Source organism: Pogoniulus pusillus, chromosome 17, assembly GCF_015220805.1.
Source record: "Pogoniulus pusillus isolate bPogPus1 chromosome 17, bPogPus1.pri, whole genome shotgun sequence".
Classification (NCBI taxonomy): Eukaryota; Metazoa; Chordata; class Aves; order Piciformes; family Lybiidae; genus Pogoniulus; species Pogoniulus pusillus.
Genome location: NC_087280.1, coordinates 5,697,871 through 5,713,447, shown reverse-complemented (window position 1 = coordinate 5,713,447; position 15,577 = coordinate 5,697,871). Strand labels below are relative to the sequence as shown.

The 15,577-nt window shown below is 42.5% G+C and overlaps 1 long non-coding RNA gene across 1 annotated transcript in view; it reads left to right on the top strand.

Annotated features, from left to right (window-relative positions):
* Positions 1 to 3,023: 3,023 nt before the first annotated feature.
* LOC135182873 (uncharacterized) overlaps positions 3,024 to 15,577 on the top strand; it is a 51,468-nt gene continuing 38,914 nt past the window's right edge. The window contains exons 1-2 of the long non-coding RNA XR_010305327.1: positions 3,024 to 3,198; positions 4,649 to 4,823. This is a non-coding gene — a long non-coding RNA (uncharacterized LOC135182873). The remainder of the gene's footprint in view (positions 3,199 to 4,648; positions 4,824 to 15,577) is intronic.

Below are 15,577 nucleotides of genomic sequence, written 5' to 3'. Positions count from 1 at the left end.
CAATCCTCCTTCTCCAACGTGACGATGCTGAGGCTGTCCGCCAGAGCCGACACGGCCTCGCTGAGTTCGGCCTGGCAGCAGCAGACAGGCAAATGGGTTTTTAGCTCTTTTCTGTCTTCCACACCGCCGCGGGAACCCAACCCCCACTGCCTCCCCGGCTCCGAGCCGGCGAGAGGCGAGCGCAGGGCAGGCAGCGCTGCGGCCCCCGCGCTCTTTGCGCACCCCCGCGGAGCGCAGCCGGCCCCGAGGGCAGGCCAGCGGGCGGGGCGGCGCGCGGCGCTTTGGGCGGGAAGGGCCAGCGGCCGCCGCAGGAGGCTCTCTGAGGGGAGCGGCCCCAGAGCAGAAGTAGTGCTCTCTGCCCGGCGTGAGGTAATGGTCTCTTCTCATGCTGCTCCCACCACCCAGACTGAGCTTGAGGGAAGGCTACAGCCACGCAAGCACCAGGCTGCAGTGGCTCAGCTTATGACAGTGGTGCAGGAGGGCAGCCTGTGGGAGATGTGCTCAGGTAGAGGAGCTCGTCGGCTTGGTCGCAGAACTCCAACAGAAAGTGAGCAGGCTGAGAGCAGGCAGGAGTGAGCCAGAGGCAGACCGGTACAGTCACAGCTTGATTTCCCCAGAGCAGACTCAATCATCAGTTAGAGCTCACGGTGAGGGCGAATGGAAATAGGTCCCTGCACATCGAAGCAGGTGACACCACCTACCCCCACCAGGCCCATGGCCTTGCACACATTCCCAGCTGCTCCCACAGGTACAGGGCTCTGGGTTCTGGGGGACAGTCAATGACAAAGATGGAAATGCTCCTAAGGAGCATTAAGACAGCACCATGTATCAAGACTGCCTTTACCAAGAAAAAGAGAGGGGTTATTGGTGGTGGTTTCCATCTGAGAGGGACAAAGGGTCTGACTGGCTGACCCAACCCACCCTACAGGGGAAGTCTGCTGGCTCCCTGAGGCCTCGGAAGGAATGAGGCCACTCCAACTGCCTCTCCTTCTGGGCCTATCCTTTCCAAAGAGTCTATAGCTGTCCAACGCAGCCCTCCAAATGTGGGGTTCATCCCACCACATTTTCATCAGGGCAATAATATCATAGTTTTTCTGCTGGACAACAGTTTTGAGGAATTCTTGTTTGTTCCCCATGCTCTGTGCGTTGGCAGAGACAGACTTCATTTAGGGTGTCTTTTTGTGGGGTAAGGGTCTGTCCCCTGCTTGATCACTCCCAGGAACTACCTTGACTATCTCAAGCGTGACAATGACAGATGATAGAGTTGAATGCTTGTAAGTAAGAATCAGGGGAAAGGACAATCAGGCAGGTGTCATGATGGGGGTCAGCTCTAGACCATCCAACCAGCATATAAAAAAAAAGAAATTCTTGTTTCACCATAGAAAACAAGTCACATGTTCTCCTGCCATCTTGCAGCAATGTTTAGTTTTGTGTCCATCTCCAAGTTTTACCCTGCCACTTCACTGAAACAGACATTTGTAAAATTGCCTTGGTTTTTTGGGTAGATAGAAAGATAAATCTGAAACTAGCTTATGCTTCTTTGCATAGAAATGCCAGCAGTGTTTGGAAATTTCCAGTAATGCGGTGTACTCCTACAGAAGTCTTTGATTTCAAGTACTCAGTTCCCAGACTGAAGACAGCAAAATTGACAGAGTTGGGAGAGGTTTGGTCTGGTCCTATGCTGCCCTGTCTGATACAGACACTCCAGGACATGCTTCAAAGCTCCATGCAGCTTTGCCAGGAGATTCTTGACATGCTTAGAAACTTTGAAGGGGAAGAGGATAGAAGCTGGTCTTCTGGATAGGAGCTGGTAGCTTGTGGCCCTAAACCAGCACAACATGTCAGGTTTCAATACTCTTCTGTCTCTGCAAGAAGACTGATGTCTCAGACTTAGGGATATGCTCTATCTTGGCACAGGGGTAGCATAGGATAGGACTTTTGAATGCACAATAATAACTTTGAATGGTCTCGAGACTATTATCAAGCTACTGCTTTCTCAGAAAATTTTTCAGCCTTGCCTTGCAGCATGAAAGTCTTACTGTGTTAAGGTTTCTTAGTCTTAACATATTTGGTAACTAAATATCTAATGAGTTTCTTTTCTGTAAGAAGTTGAGTGTTGTTCTCTGTGTTATGGAATATTTTCAAGCTGAATAATTGCTACCTTAATTCTTGCCACATTTCCTCCCCTCAGCAATGGTGGTGTGGTATGCTGCTCTGCATGGAACTTTTCAGGTGTTGGCATGTCAGCACAGCAGTTATGGCATGCAAAGTGTGTTAAAATCAAAAGCAGTGAAAAAGATACTATTTCTAATCAATGAATATCCTACAGCTTGAACCAAAGCTTTTAATCTCAAAGGCTTTCAGAGCCTCCATGTCAGGGAAACATTCTTTTTAGTTTCCCACCAAGGCTTGCTTTTTTTCTACTGGCATCTCATCACAGTACTATAAACAAACTGATCAAAGCTGTGAATGCTCCCATGCAATTCCCTTGATTCCTTCCTTTCTATGTCGACTAGATACATTCACTGTCAACAGGGGCTCTCCTTGTCTCCTCTCAGAGTCCGCTGTGTAGACAAAGGCAAACCTCCAGTGCCACATTGGAGATGGTGTCTCACCTAGGAGACAATGTTAGCCAACTCGATGTCTCATCCTCCCATGGGTTTCCTGTATGACCTCAGTCAAGTCTTTCAGCCTCTACACTTTCTACCTTATCTGTAAAATGGGATAAGTGCACATAAACCTTACAGAGATGGCAAGATTAAAAGCACTAAAGACTAAGGTGCTTTGATCTTGTACTGGTCTATTTCCTTGAGAGCTTTGTCCAGATGTGAATATGAATCTCACCTGGAATGACACCAACTAATTGTCCTGCAGAAGAGACATACCAGTAGACCATACTGGACAGTCAACTTGCCTTTTGTTTGTTTTGTTCATAACTTCTGGAGGAGTTTGAAGCAGCCTCTAATTTGTGCTCATGTTTTTTATCTCTACAGTAAAAATAATGAAAAGCCCAGTGCCATTCTATCTAGGCAACTATACTAGAAACATTTCCACAGCATGCTAGACATCAGCATGAAAAAACAGACTGCTGTTGTGCTATTACTCAGAAGCATTCCTATTTCTCCTTGTCAAGATTAAAAAACTTAACCTGGAGGCACCAATAACAAAGTGAAGCTTACTCCCTACCAGACACCACTGGTAAGCATGTCTTCATAGAGGAGAGGTACAGTACTAGTGGGATCTTGACAAAAATAACACCAAGTTATCTAAGCTAATCCCTTGTCAAATTCCCTAGATCCTTCAGGCAATGTGCATACAGTTAAGACATTAATTGGTATGGGAATGTGCTGGATAAGTTACAGCAGTTATTGCTGTTGGAAATACGCTTATCATCCACAGCTCACTAATACACTTTGTCTGGCACTTGAGGGTGTCAAGTGCTTCAAATTTATTTCCAGGAACAGCAGCTACCTAATCTGCTAGTTGAAAATACTGCAAGCTACCAATTGCCTACATGTTTCCTCTGTTGAGATGTGTGTTCCTTCTGCCAGGATTAGGAGATCTACATAGCCCAGTACCAAGAAGCAAGAAGGCATGACATTCCTGCTTCCTTGCATTTGAATTTTCAGACAGTTCTGGACCACAATGCTAAGAATCCAAAGCAAGGAAAATTTCCTACCCACCCCTGCAAAAATTCATTATTTGGGAACATAAGTTAAGAATGTTTGATTTTGAATGCAAGTAGCCAGATGTTTTTTTCTGCTTTCACTTTTCACTCCTCACACCAACGTGAGTCAACTAAAGGACAGGAATGCTAATGTGCCAAATGGAGGTAAATTTTCTGGTGAGACATTCAACAAGTGTAAACTGAAATGGCCTCATTAGAGTCACCTTACCACAGGTCATGCTAGTTAGTGCCATCCTGGAGATCTGACCCACTGAATCAATGCTTTAGTACCTGTTCTTGAAAGAGAAAAGGAAAATGTAAACCAGATTTTGGAGAATACAAAGGTGAAATCTGCTTACACTCCATGTTGTTAGTGGCGTTCAGAGGGAAAATGCCAGGCTGCTGGCTGAATTCAGTGATGCCTGCTTCTTTTAATAGACCGAAGCAGTTTCAACAACAGAGAACATTGAGCCATGCAAACTCATGGTGCAGCGTAACAGTCAAACCTCATTCCCTTCTGCACTGACTGAATGTCCCTTTAGCACAGCTGACACCTTTGGAAATGCATTGAAAGATACAGAATGTTTCTTACTAGGAAGCCAGTTTGCTCTAGCACTGCTTAATAACAGCTAAGCTTGTCACTTCTTCCAGTTCCTCTGCTCCTTCTCATTGCTGTCATTTGACAGGTTAGTAAATACTTTGACATTGCAAGATTACAATTAAATGATACAGTCAACAGTACTGCATTTAGAGTAGTTGGTTCAGATATGGGAGACATTGCTTGAAATTACTGGCTGATCCAAGTAGTGTAGGGACCAGCAACTGAGTTTCCAATGTCAGAAGTTAGTGGCTATTCCTGGGTAAGTGTGGATGTCTGATCACAGGAGCATGCATGTAAATATAAACCATGAGATCAGCAACAGTGTTACCCAGTGAGAAATGTCAAATAATCTGTACAAACATCTTTTTCACTGTTCATAGGCCAGGTAGAGCTTGAGGCTACTTAATGCTCCCATCTGCACCACCATCTGTTGCTGTACAATTTCTGTAATAGTTGGCTTCCACCCTGCATGAGAATCCAACATTCTTAAACTATTGGAATTGATGTGAACAAAACCAGGAGGCAACTTCTCAGTGGGAAAAAATCCTATAACCAGTAAGTACATGGTTGGGTGAAATCACATGATGTGGAAAGGTAAGTATGTATTGAAAGCTACTGTTCAGCTTAACTAGTAAAGCAGCTAGTCCCCATTTTAAGTAATGGGGACTTGTATACCTTAAAAATTCAGAGATATCTTAGATTTCTATAAATCATACAATATTTTGATAGCTCAAACAGCATGCACCCAAAGACTGTCTTTCATTAATACCTCCATAGCTAGCATTTCAACTGTGCTCTTACCTCAGCAGCAAAAATCCAGCAGTGATAGTTATCACTATAATTCTGTGGGCGCAGTCAGTGCACAGTGGGACAATCTGCTTTGCTTTAATAAGGGAGATGTGTTAAGGCTGTTGCCAGATGAGCTGCCAAGGCAGCTTTAAAACAGCCCCAGAACTAGTGCCTTTTGATTAAAGCTGCATTCTCTAGCTCATTCCAGTGGCCAGAAAGAAGCACTCTAAAACTTAATCATCTTGCTGTCTGCCAGATCCTGTGCTTGCCTCTTGAACAGCCAAACCTCAGTCCTGTCCCAATAGCTTATGTTAGCCACCAAATGACAATACAGGGAGCTGGGAAAGAGGCATTTGAAGAAAAGAGCTACTCAGATTGCCTGTCTGTCCTGAAAACTGTTGGCTGAAAGTTTTAGCAATGGCTCTGTGGCACTTGGGAAGCTTGGATTATTTAAATTTAAGCCACAGCCTTGGTTTTATCTACATCTGAAGCAGAGTGGTGGTAAGAGGGGAAAAAGTGTTTGCCAAATGAGGCAGTCAACCCCTTAGAGTTGCTATATACATCAGAAATAAACCACTCCAATCAAGACTAAGCCAATGCATTTGTGACATCCCCAGATACAGGGTAAGTAGCTTCCCTCTCTTCCTACTTGTGACTGCTGTGGGTCCTGACTGTTGGTGCATTCAGACAGTTTTGACATCTAGGATTTTATTGTTCTTTCCTAAAGAATCAGGTTAGCCCTTGGCATCAGAATTTATACTACAGTCCTTGGCGCTAATGGAACAAAGTATTTGCTGTGATGCATCAGAAATGTCTAAGTGTGCATATATATATACCCACGCACATACATATATATATATATACACTATCTCTGAAGAGGAGAGAGAGCATCTGTATTCACAGGGAATATATTATTTTGCAGTTAATTCCTTTATGACAGCCTGGCCATGATGGAAAAATTCTTCTGGTGAGATAGTTAAATACAGATTTATTGTTCTGATGGAAGTTAACCGAGGTCATACTTCCAAAGGCCCACAAATACTGTGTGTAATTAAACTTTGGCAAAGGCCAGTTATATGACTCTGGCACAGAGGAGCTTGCATCTATAAAAGGCAAGATCTGTCTTTGTTTATTCCCTAGTAAATCAGTGAAGTATGTCATGGTATTTTAGTATCAACTTAGTGTATTTTGGTTTCCCCTCTGATTTACAGACTAGTGGGAAATAGACATTGACCAAGCTGACTAATGACTTAGAAACTGCTTATAAAAAGGACTGAAAACAGTTTTTCAGCTCTAGAGACAATGGGCAGCACAGTGCATTTATAGTGTAGTAGTACAAGTTTCAGGTGCCACAAGAAAGCTAGATGTGATTTAGAGCTGTGCTAGTAAGCAATAAGCTTGAAATGCCATTGAAACATAAGGGGAAAAGTCCATCTGCATGTGTAAAATGAATTACTAATGTAGAAAATATCTCATTGGTATCTAATAATATTGAAGTTTTATTTACAAGCAGTTACCAGAAAAATGGTACAACTCTGATAGCATTTGCACCATGCACTGCCAGTCGAACAAAACATGTATTTTCATTAGCATTCATAACAGGTTAATGTGCTATACCCATTTCACCTGCCCTTGTGTCATGGAAAGCTAATAGGCCTAAAACATGTCTTGGTTTGCTCCACATTTCTGCTGATGAGGGAAGGAAGGGCGGGAGGAAATCAAAGGTGTGGGCCATTATGTCCCTTCCCAAAGTGATAATCAGGTACCCACAGGTGTTTAGGTACTTGTTAGTGTCTTGCCCAAATAAGGGTAAGAAAGCCCTGGCTTCATCCAGTATGGTCAGTTTTGCTAATGCCATTCTGATTGGTGAATCTCTGTCACCAAAGTAGCTATTGCACTTGGGCAAATAGTAGAAATTGAGCTAAGTTGCTAGCAATTGTGCTGCTTCTGCCTCACTGCTCTGCCTCATTGTGTGCTGCTCTGCTCTGCATTCTGCTCTGCACAGACAACATGCTCTGCCTCACTGCTCTTAGCTCTTGGCTTGGGCAATGGGTTCTGCACTGCCTCGTGCTTCAGACCAGCATAGCTCTGATGTTATGGGCTTCAACTCCCTGGAAACTTAAGTTTACCAGCAGAAGGCATTAAGTGCCCCATGTTGTGGTGAGAAATGTCACTGACATCATGCTCTCTGCATATCTGCAAAAGATCCTGCCAACATCTCTGCAAACCTCTGTGCCAGCAGGGACCAGGATCAGGTCAAAGATGGTCTGCCTCTGTCCCAGAACCTTGTTCAGGCCTGGGAAGGTCTAGAACCCCCTCAAGGGCTATCAAGATACGAAGCAATTCCAACAAAGTTCCTGGCAAAGGAGCCAGGGACTATCTTCAAATTCCTACTCCACCACCATGAGTAGCACAGATATTCCCTTGGGCATTGGGCTGCCTTTTATTTGTACGTGGGGCAAAGCCATTTTGTGGCTAAACTTTTGCAATTTTCTGATTCTCCTAAATTAATGAATTGCCCATAAGCATCCTTGTGAAGATTTTCCCAACCAAATGAGAACCCAGATTTAACCAGTTTGTATAAAGTTTGTGGGCAGGGCTTTTTAGAAATAAAATAACTACATAGTTTATAATTCAAGCCTCATTAATTGTCCCAACTAAGTCACTGTGACCCTCCGACACAGAGTGAGAGAAAAGTAACACACAAAATCTCTGGGCTGAGATAGCGAGTGAGATAACACAAGAATTTAGTATAAATAAGATAACATAATGCACAATTACCTTAGTTAATAATACAGTGCATGATTGATTACCTTAGCCTATTTGCAGAAAAAGTGCAGTGAAATGCACAAACAGCATAAGGCAGAAAACCAACTCACATCCTTCTCATCACCATCCCTGCAGAAGAGGGCCAATAACCAAAAGCTAAGAACCCAAAAGGAGCAACCAGAACAGGAAGCCTCTTGTGTTACAATCTGAATGTCAAGGCTCATGATACTTTGCTCCTGCCAGCACTTTAATTTTGAAGCTGTAATGACAGCAGCATGGGATTGAATATCAGCAGCGAATTCAACTTGATCCATGACACATTTTACTTCAGGATTGTACTTTTGATGTGGATCTCTGTTAACCTCACTTCCTGTGCTTTTGTGTTGTTGGGTAGCCTTGAGACAGACTGGGTACTTTTCAGATGAAATCATATGATCAGACCACACCAGACAAGAGAAAGACTGAAATAAATTTTCCTGAAGTGTTTGTAGAGTAAACTCTGGTCCTTGCTACCAAATGATTTCCTCTTTGACTCTATTACTGTTACAGCACTCTAGTTGCTTATGTAGATACAATTGTACTTGACTGTTGGTACACACACACATATGTACATGTGTAATGAGCTTCCCTCAGTCATGCTTTTAAATTTATTTGACTGGATCTCTAGCTAGCACAAGTCAGTGCCATTGCACAGTATTTTGCTATGATTTTGACTTGTCCTGTCATTGCCTAGGATGAGATGTCAAACACTCCCAGTATGAGAAGGACAGTGTGAGACTGTGTTCATTCACACTTCCTTATTCAGCTTGAGAGAGCAGCCAGAACCTTGACCCAGTGAGAAATCCGAAGTGTGGCCATGTAATTGTGTCCTCCGGGACAGCAGCTCTGAGCTCAGCCTAGTGCTATTGTCATTCTTCAGAAGCTGCCTGCCGAGCCCTATCACTCACACTGGTATCCTATAAGCAAGAAGGAGATCTGTGTGGCTCTTGGCTGTCTGAGTAAATCGGAACTCCATCAAAGGATGCTGTTCCCCTATGTGCACGTTTGCCATTTGCTCACTTTGATGATCATGTGAGCTGCCATTTGTGGAGGCTGTTTCAGTTACCTTAAAATAAACACCAAATTATGTATGCAGTCTACAGCAGCTTTAATGTAGGCAGGCACACTTTGAGCATTCAGAGAGTGGAGAACATATAGGTGGAATGAACCACAGCTTCTTGTAAACTTTTTCTACCACTACAATTGTTTTAAAGTGGGAGTGATCTCCAGAGATGCCCCAACTTCTGCATGTGCCTGTTTCACTTTTGAAAAACCTGCACCTTCAGGATCCCGAAGAATGAAGCCATGGATGCCATCAGCCTAATTCTGAAGTAACTTTCCCCAGTGTAATTGGAAGTAATTCACGTGAAGTCTGTGAAGTCATCCTGGCATGAAAAGGTTTGCAAGACCGGAATCAAGACTCTCTCTTTGTCATCAAAGTATTTTAACTGCAGCTACTTCTGATCAGAAGGGAATTAATAAAAAACAAGAGCAAAACTCTGCCTCAAGCAAGTGTCCCAGAAGACCTGCATTTCCTTTTCTACCTTGGGAAAGAATGAGCTTATTTCAAATTTAGACCAAGGAGAGTCAGCTTCTGAATCAAATGTTGCAGTCCTCCTCTCCTCTATGTCATCCAACAGCTTGAGATTTAATAACTCTAAGTGCCAGGTTCTACACTTTGGACACAAAAAACCCATTCAGTGCTACAGGCTGAGCACAGAGTGGCTGGAGAGAGTCCAGGCAGAAAGGAGCACTTTTTTCATCAGTGGTACATGAAATGTCTAGAAACTAGCAATAATTTCTTTTTTTGTGCATGGTCATGTCAGAGTGGGCTGGAAGCCAGAACTGCTGCATTTTTACATGTGTGGAGAGCTCACTTCTTTGGCTTTCTCAAGGAGGAATAGATCAGTATTCAAATGTCAGCTTCCTAATTAAGTCCTACTTCCATGGGTTATTAAACAAATTAAAAAAAAAAAAAAGACACAAAATAAACCACAAAAGTATTTTGAAATTGTATTACCAATGTAAACCATTTTTTGAGGCCAGAGGAAAAATATTCATGTTAGCTGGTATACCAAACTTTCAGCAGAAAATTTAAGTGCTAAGTTATTAACCACTGTACAACTGTATTTATACTGAAAACTGCATCTGACTTTTTCAAAGAGCTTCACAAGCATGCTAGGCTCAGTCCCATAGTGCTGTGGATACACTTGAAACTGCAGAAATGTTGTTTAAATCCTCCATTTAGCCTACATGGATTCATTGCGCTGGACTTGTGCCCAGACTTCAATATTCATTATGAAGCCTTACAGGGAGAGTCCTGGAGAATGCTTTTAACATTGACAGTCTTCTTTTTACCTGTCCATATTAGACCAAAGAAGTACTGGCAAAAAGTATGACTCAACCACTCTAATTGTGTAAAATTGAAGAGGAAAAAACCTTCTTAAACCTGGGGTCCAGGTATAAATTATGGAAGAAAGTTTTTGTCAGAAGTAATGAGACTCTCCTCCTTACTGAAAGTCTCTCTTCTAAGACACAACTTCTATCCTCTTCATCAACTGAAGTCTTGCAAATAAATACGTAGCTGGTAGACCTGAGGAGGGCTAATCTTGGCAAGAGAAGCAGGCAGAGCTGAATTTTTCCTTACAAGTATTCCTGGACTCCAATAGTAAAATTCTAGTCAACAGAACATGTCAAGGGTTGCTAATTAAAAGCAGTCTATAGAAGATGACTCATTTCCTAGAGCCAGTAGGAGCAGTATGCTTGTGATGATCTTAGTAAAGGGTAATGGGCTGGCAAGTAAAGCTTTCTTAAAAAGAGCTATTAACCTGTAACCATTCAAATCCCAAGGACCAGACAAAAAAAAGAAAAGACAAAAAAAAGCACAAACAAACAAAGCCTACAACAACAAAACCCATAAGCAACAACAGGGCAAGAAGTATTTAATCTCACCAGTGTGGTGGTAGTACAGTGTAAAAGATTTCATTTTTCAAAATTAATAGTTTATTCTGATATTCAGAACTCTCACCCCCACCCAGTATTTTTAATAATAGGTTCTTTGCAATGGTCATAAATCTGTTACACAGATGAGAACAGTGTCTAGAACACTTAAGAAATAACTAGCAATAATATAACAAACATTAAACCATGAGAACTGTAAAAGAGGTTCTTGCGGTTAGTTTTACTGCTTGCCCACTAGAGGGACTTGAGAAGCTCCTTTCTGCTTAAGACAGAAGGCACTTGGATTTACTTAAAAGTTCACAAGAGTTTTTCAGAAGAGGCTTTTGAGTATTTTCTCACAGAAATTCTATCTCCAGAATCCTGCAGCCAACTACAGTTTCCAGACAGTAGCCAAACACTTGCAGAGAGTTCTGTTGGTGTCTTCTTAGCATTCTAGTCTTCCCAAGCATTAACAGAGTGCTGGGAGAGAGGCAGATGATCTTTGACCTGATCCTGTTCCTCCTGGACTCCAGACTCAACAAGGAGCTTTGCAGAGGGGCAAGCAGGATGTCTTGCAAATATGCAGATGGACACAATGTCACACTGGCTAAGCAAGCCTATCATGTGAAGATATTTAATGCCTCTTTTTATCAGTACAGCCTGAGACTAATAGGTCTTTGGCCACAGACTAGCCAATCAGAGTGGCACTTTGCCAACCTAACCATATTAGGTCAAGTCAGGGCTTGCTTTTACCTTTTTAGGGCAGAACATAAACAAGTGTATAAACATGTGAGGTACCCTGTAAACAAGTTTGGAAGGAGAGAAAGAGACTTGGAGGCACCAGGGGCCTTTGTTTTCCTTTCCTGCCCTTGCTTCCCTCAACAACAGGAGAGAGGGAGAGCAGAAAACATGTCGGGGCAAGCCAGGACGTGTTTAGGCCTATTTTGGCCTTCCATGACAACCAGTAACACTGCAAAATATCTCAGCCCTAAATCCAGAAAGAGGCTATTTTACAAAGTGCTTTGGTCACATGCAGCACAGGTGTGAAGATTTCCTAAACTGGAGACAGGAATTGGAACCCTGGTAAAAGATGTGAAACATTGAAAGCACTGATTTTTTTACTTCGTGTGAGCTCAATCTGGAAACATCCTGGGCTTCTTAGAGCCTGCATTCAAGTATTTTGTAGTGCGTCACACAGCCAGCGAGGCTGCAGCTCCAATGAGCCCAAGAGTGCTGCTCACATTCTGGAGTGCCATCTGCTGGCACCCTCTCTGTTACTTTTGCCGTACGGATACCCTGTGATACTCCCCAATTCCACAGCCTCTCTGGGGAGCCTGTTCCAGTGCTCTCTGACCCTTACAGCAAAGAAGTTCTTCCTCATGTCGAGGTGGAACTTTCCATGCTATAGTTTACATCCATTGTCCCTTGTCCTGTCAAAGGGTACAAGTTAGAAGAGGCTGTCCCTTCCTTCATGGCACCCAGATCTCATCTGTTTATATACATTTGTTAGATCCCTTCTCAATCTTCTCCATTCTGGAAAGACTCAATTGCAGTCAGGGTTGCTTTCCCCTCAGCCTGTTTCGGTTGGTGAAGGTGAGGTAGAAGTTGCTCTGCATGAGTGTAGGATTACTTTGATTTGCTGTATGAGTGCACTGATGAATTCAGCTCAAAAAAAAACCAAAACAGTTCACTTTGTTGCAAAAGCTCATTGGGGGGGGGGGGGGGTGGGGAGCGTAAGAAAAAACGAGGGGGAAAGTTAAAAGAAAGTTCTGTGGTTGAGCTTGTAGTCCAAACTTTTCATGTCTGGGTAGCAGTTGGCTGCCCTAACCTTTTTTCAGAGTGTACTCATAAAGCTGAGCTGTTATGTGACTTGTCGCAAAACCCTGTGCAATGGGATCCTCTTTCCTGGCAACAGACAGTATTTGCCCCTGCCAGTGTCTTCTGCTGGGCCCAAACAGACAGCTCTTGCACTCAGCTTGCATGTTTTCTTGATATCCCCTACCGTTGACAAAGGTGAACCCTAAAAGGCTAGTCTGCTGGTGACCCTATTAGTATAAATTAATCCCATAGTCAGGGATTTCCCAGGGAAGCTCCTGGAGTGAGCAGCCCTATGCTCTTGCTGCTGTGCGATTCAGCGTGCACAAGGTATGTGCTGTAGGAATCCTACAGTCTGTTTCCCAGAAACAGATTAACTTAGCGATGATGTTCAAGATCGTCTTCTTTGTATTGCTAAAACCTTTGTGTGGCTAAAACCTGAGCTGCGAAACTTCATGATACTGGATCCCTGATTAAAACTGTCATGTTCCTTTGGTGCTTCAAAGCATGTTTTATTTACTACTGTAAAAATTACTCTTTTGGAAAAGTTCCTAGACAAGAGAACTGATTTTTTTTTCCCCTTCTTACTTACAAACCAGTCTGTTGCTTGAGCCTGAAATTCCTGCATTTCTTAAAGAATCTCTACCATCGTTCTGCTAAGCACTTAAAGAACAGTTGCCTCAAACAGAGAAGAGGCAAGAGGTTTAATGCATTCTTTGTGAGCTGCTTGAACTGCTTGAATTCCATATAAGGTTGAGGTCAGTTTGCTAAAGGCAAATGGTGTGCAGAGTCAGAGTACAAAATAGCTTTCCTAACACAAGGTTAATTAAAAAGTAAATGTATGCTGACCTGAACAGGAAGCTGTCCCATCCCACTCCTCACTTTCCACTATACTACGGTCACGGATACATACTCTGCCTGCTTGCAGCTCTTCCCTTGCACCTTACTTGTTTAAAAAACAAAAACCACAAAGAAAAACAAAACAAGAACCCAAACAACACTCCCAAACCAAACAAACCACGCACACGCACACAAAAAGCAAACAAAACCCCGACCAAATTAAAAAAAAAAAAAAAAGGAGGGAAAAAACCACCACCCCCCACAACCCAAAGCTCTGGCATCAGGAAACTGAAACCTCATAGCGGTTGTACACTTCATACTACTCTCTTTACTAAATGGCCATGTGACATACAAATCTGGGTGATAAGCTCTAAGTACACACTCCTGATAACAGCAGAGTATTGGCTATATGTTAGCTCAGCCTTGTAATATCTTTCCCAATGTATTGTCCCCTCAACGACTCAGAGTGGGTTGTATGTTATCCTCAGTCTTTGGGGAGTGTGGATCACTTCTTCAAACTATAGCAAAGGATAAATGTCACAAGGAAAGAGGTGTGGATGATACTGGCACAAGGTTACCAGTGGGAGGCAGCCTTACTCGTAGCAGAAGAATTACCAAGATGGGCAGCATTATTGCATGAGTTAGAATTGAACCACCCTACTAAAAGTCAGTGGGATGGGTAAAAGGATGTGGCTCTGCAGTAAGGTATGAGCAGTGGTGATATCTCTTCTCAGTGAAGTGATCTAGCATGCACAACACCATCTCCTCTGAGGAAAGAGTGCCATGCCTAGCATCTATGATACATCTGCAAATCTGTATTCAGAGGTGAACCTAAAATGGATCTAAATTTCCCAAAAATTTATTTTCAGAGCCTTCGTTTATCTTATTGGTGAGACACCAGTTGACAATGTAGTGAAATATTGAACAAGTGGAGAAAGGTAATGCACATTTAGTGAGCACAGCAGTGCCTTTAAATCCTGACAGGCATATGGAACTATAGAATGCTTTGGGTTGGAAGAGACCTTTAAAGGTCATTTAGCCAACCTCCCTGCATAAGCACTTTTGTTTACTCTGTTCACTAGCTCAATTATAGCATGCATAGATTGAAACACCAATAAACAAACAGATGAATCAAAAATGCAATTATGCTGCTTAGAGAAATTACATGCTGTCTTTAAAATATAATCAGCAAGGCATGCTCTGCGTCAAAGAGAGCTTTAAATGCTGTAAGGAAGGTCTAATTCAAACCACATCAATACTGCATTGTGAAAGTTGAGAAAGATACAGGAGAGGCTTTCAGAAATCATATAAGCAACTTAACTTGCTAACACAGAGGAGAGTAAGATATGTGTATTTTGATTTCCCAGGAAAATGAATCTTACCTGGAAATTCTTGGGTGAAACTGCACATGAAAAATGTATTAACCACTTTGCTGCCAGTTCATCATTCGTGGCTAGCCTTCTGTAAGTCTTGTTTAGACTGACACGCTTGCTGTCCTAGGGTAATATAATTGAGTATTTTAATGTCTGTGCAGGGTACTCATCTTTTCAAATATCTGTTCCAGTTGATTTCCTCAGATAGATGAGATAAAATGCTTGTAAATCCTGTAAAGTCTGTCGTAGATACAACTTCATCTGTAATAGCCTGTTCTTGGCCCCTGAGATTGTTCCAAGACTACTATTATAAATCACAATGCATTGAAAAAGTCAGTAGCATAAGATACAAAACTTTCTTTTTGTGCAGTGTTCCTGAGACTGTCATGAAGTGGGAACACAGCAGCTGGAGTTGCATCATAGTTCAACTATGAATCACATAAATTATTTTTCTTAAGGTGTGTCAGCGTTAGATTAGCTGCTTCTGTTTGTGACGAGTCTCATTTGACAAGTCTCTATTTGAGTGATTACTAATCTGCTATACTTCTAAATCCTGTCACTAGGGGTGTAACAGGTCTGTCCTCTTTTCAGGAGGCAGACGCAATTATTCATAGCATGGTAATTGACTTGTAAATTAAACCTCACATTCCAGAGACACTTCTATACTCTGGCTGTAAGAACTTGAGTTGTTTTCAGGGTCTTTTGCATGAAATACTTTTTGTTTGTATATTTGTGGTTTGTTTC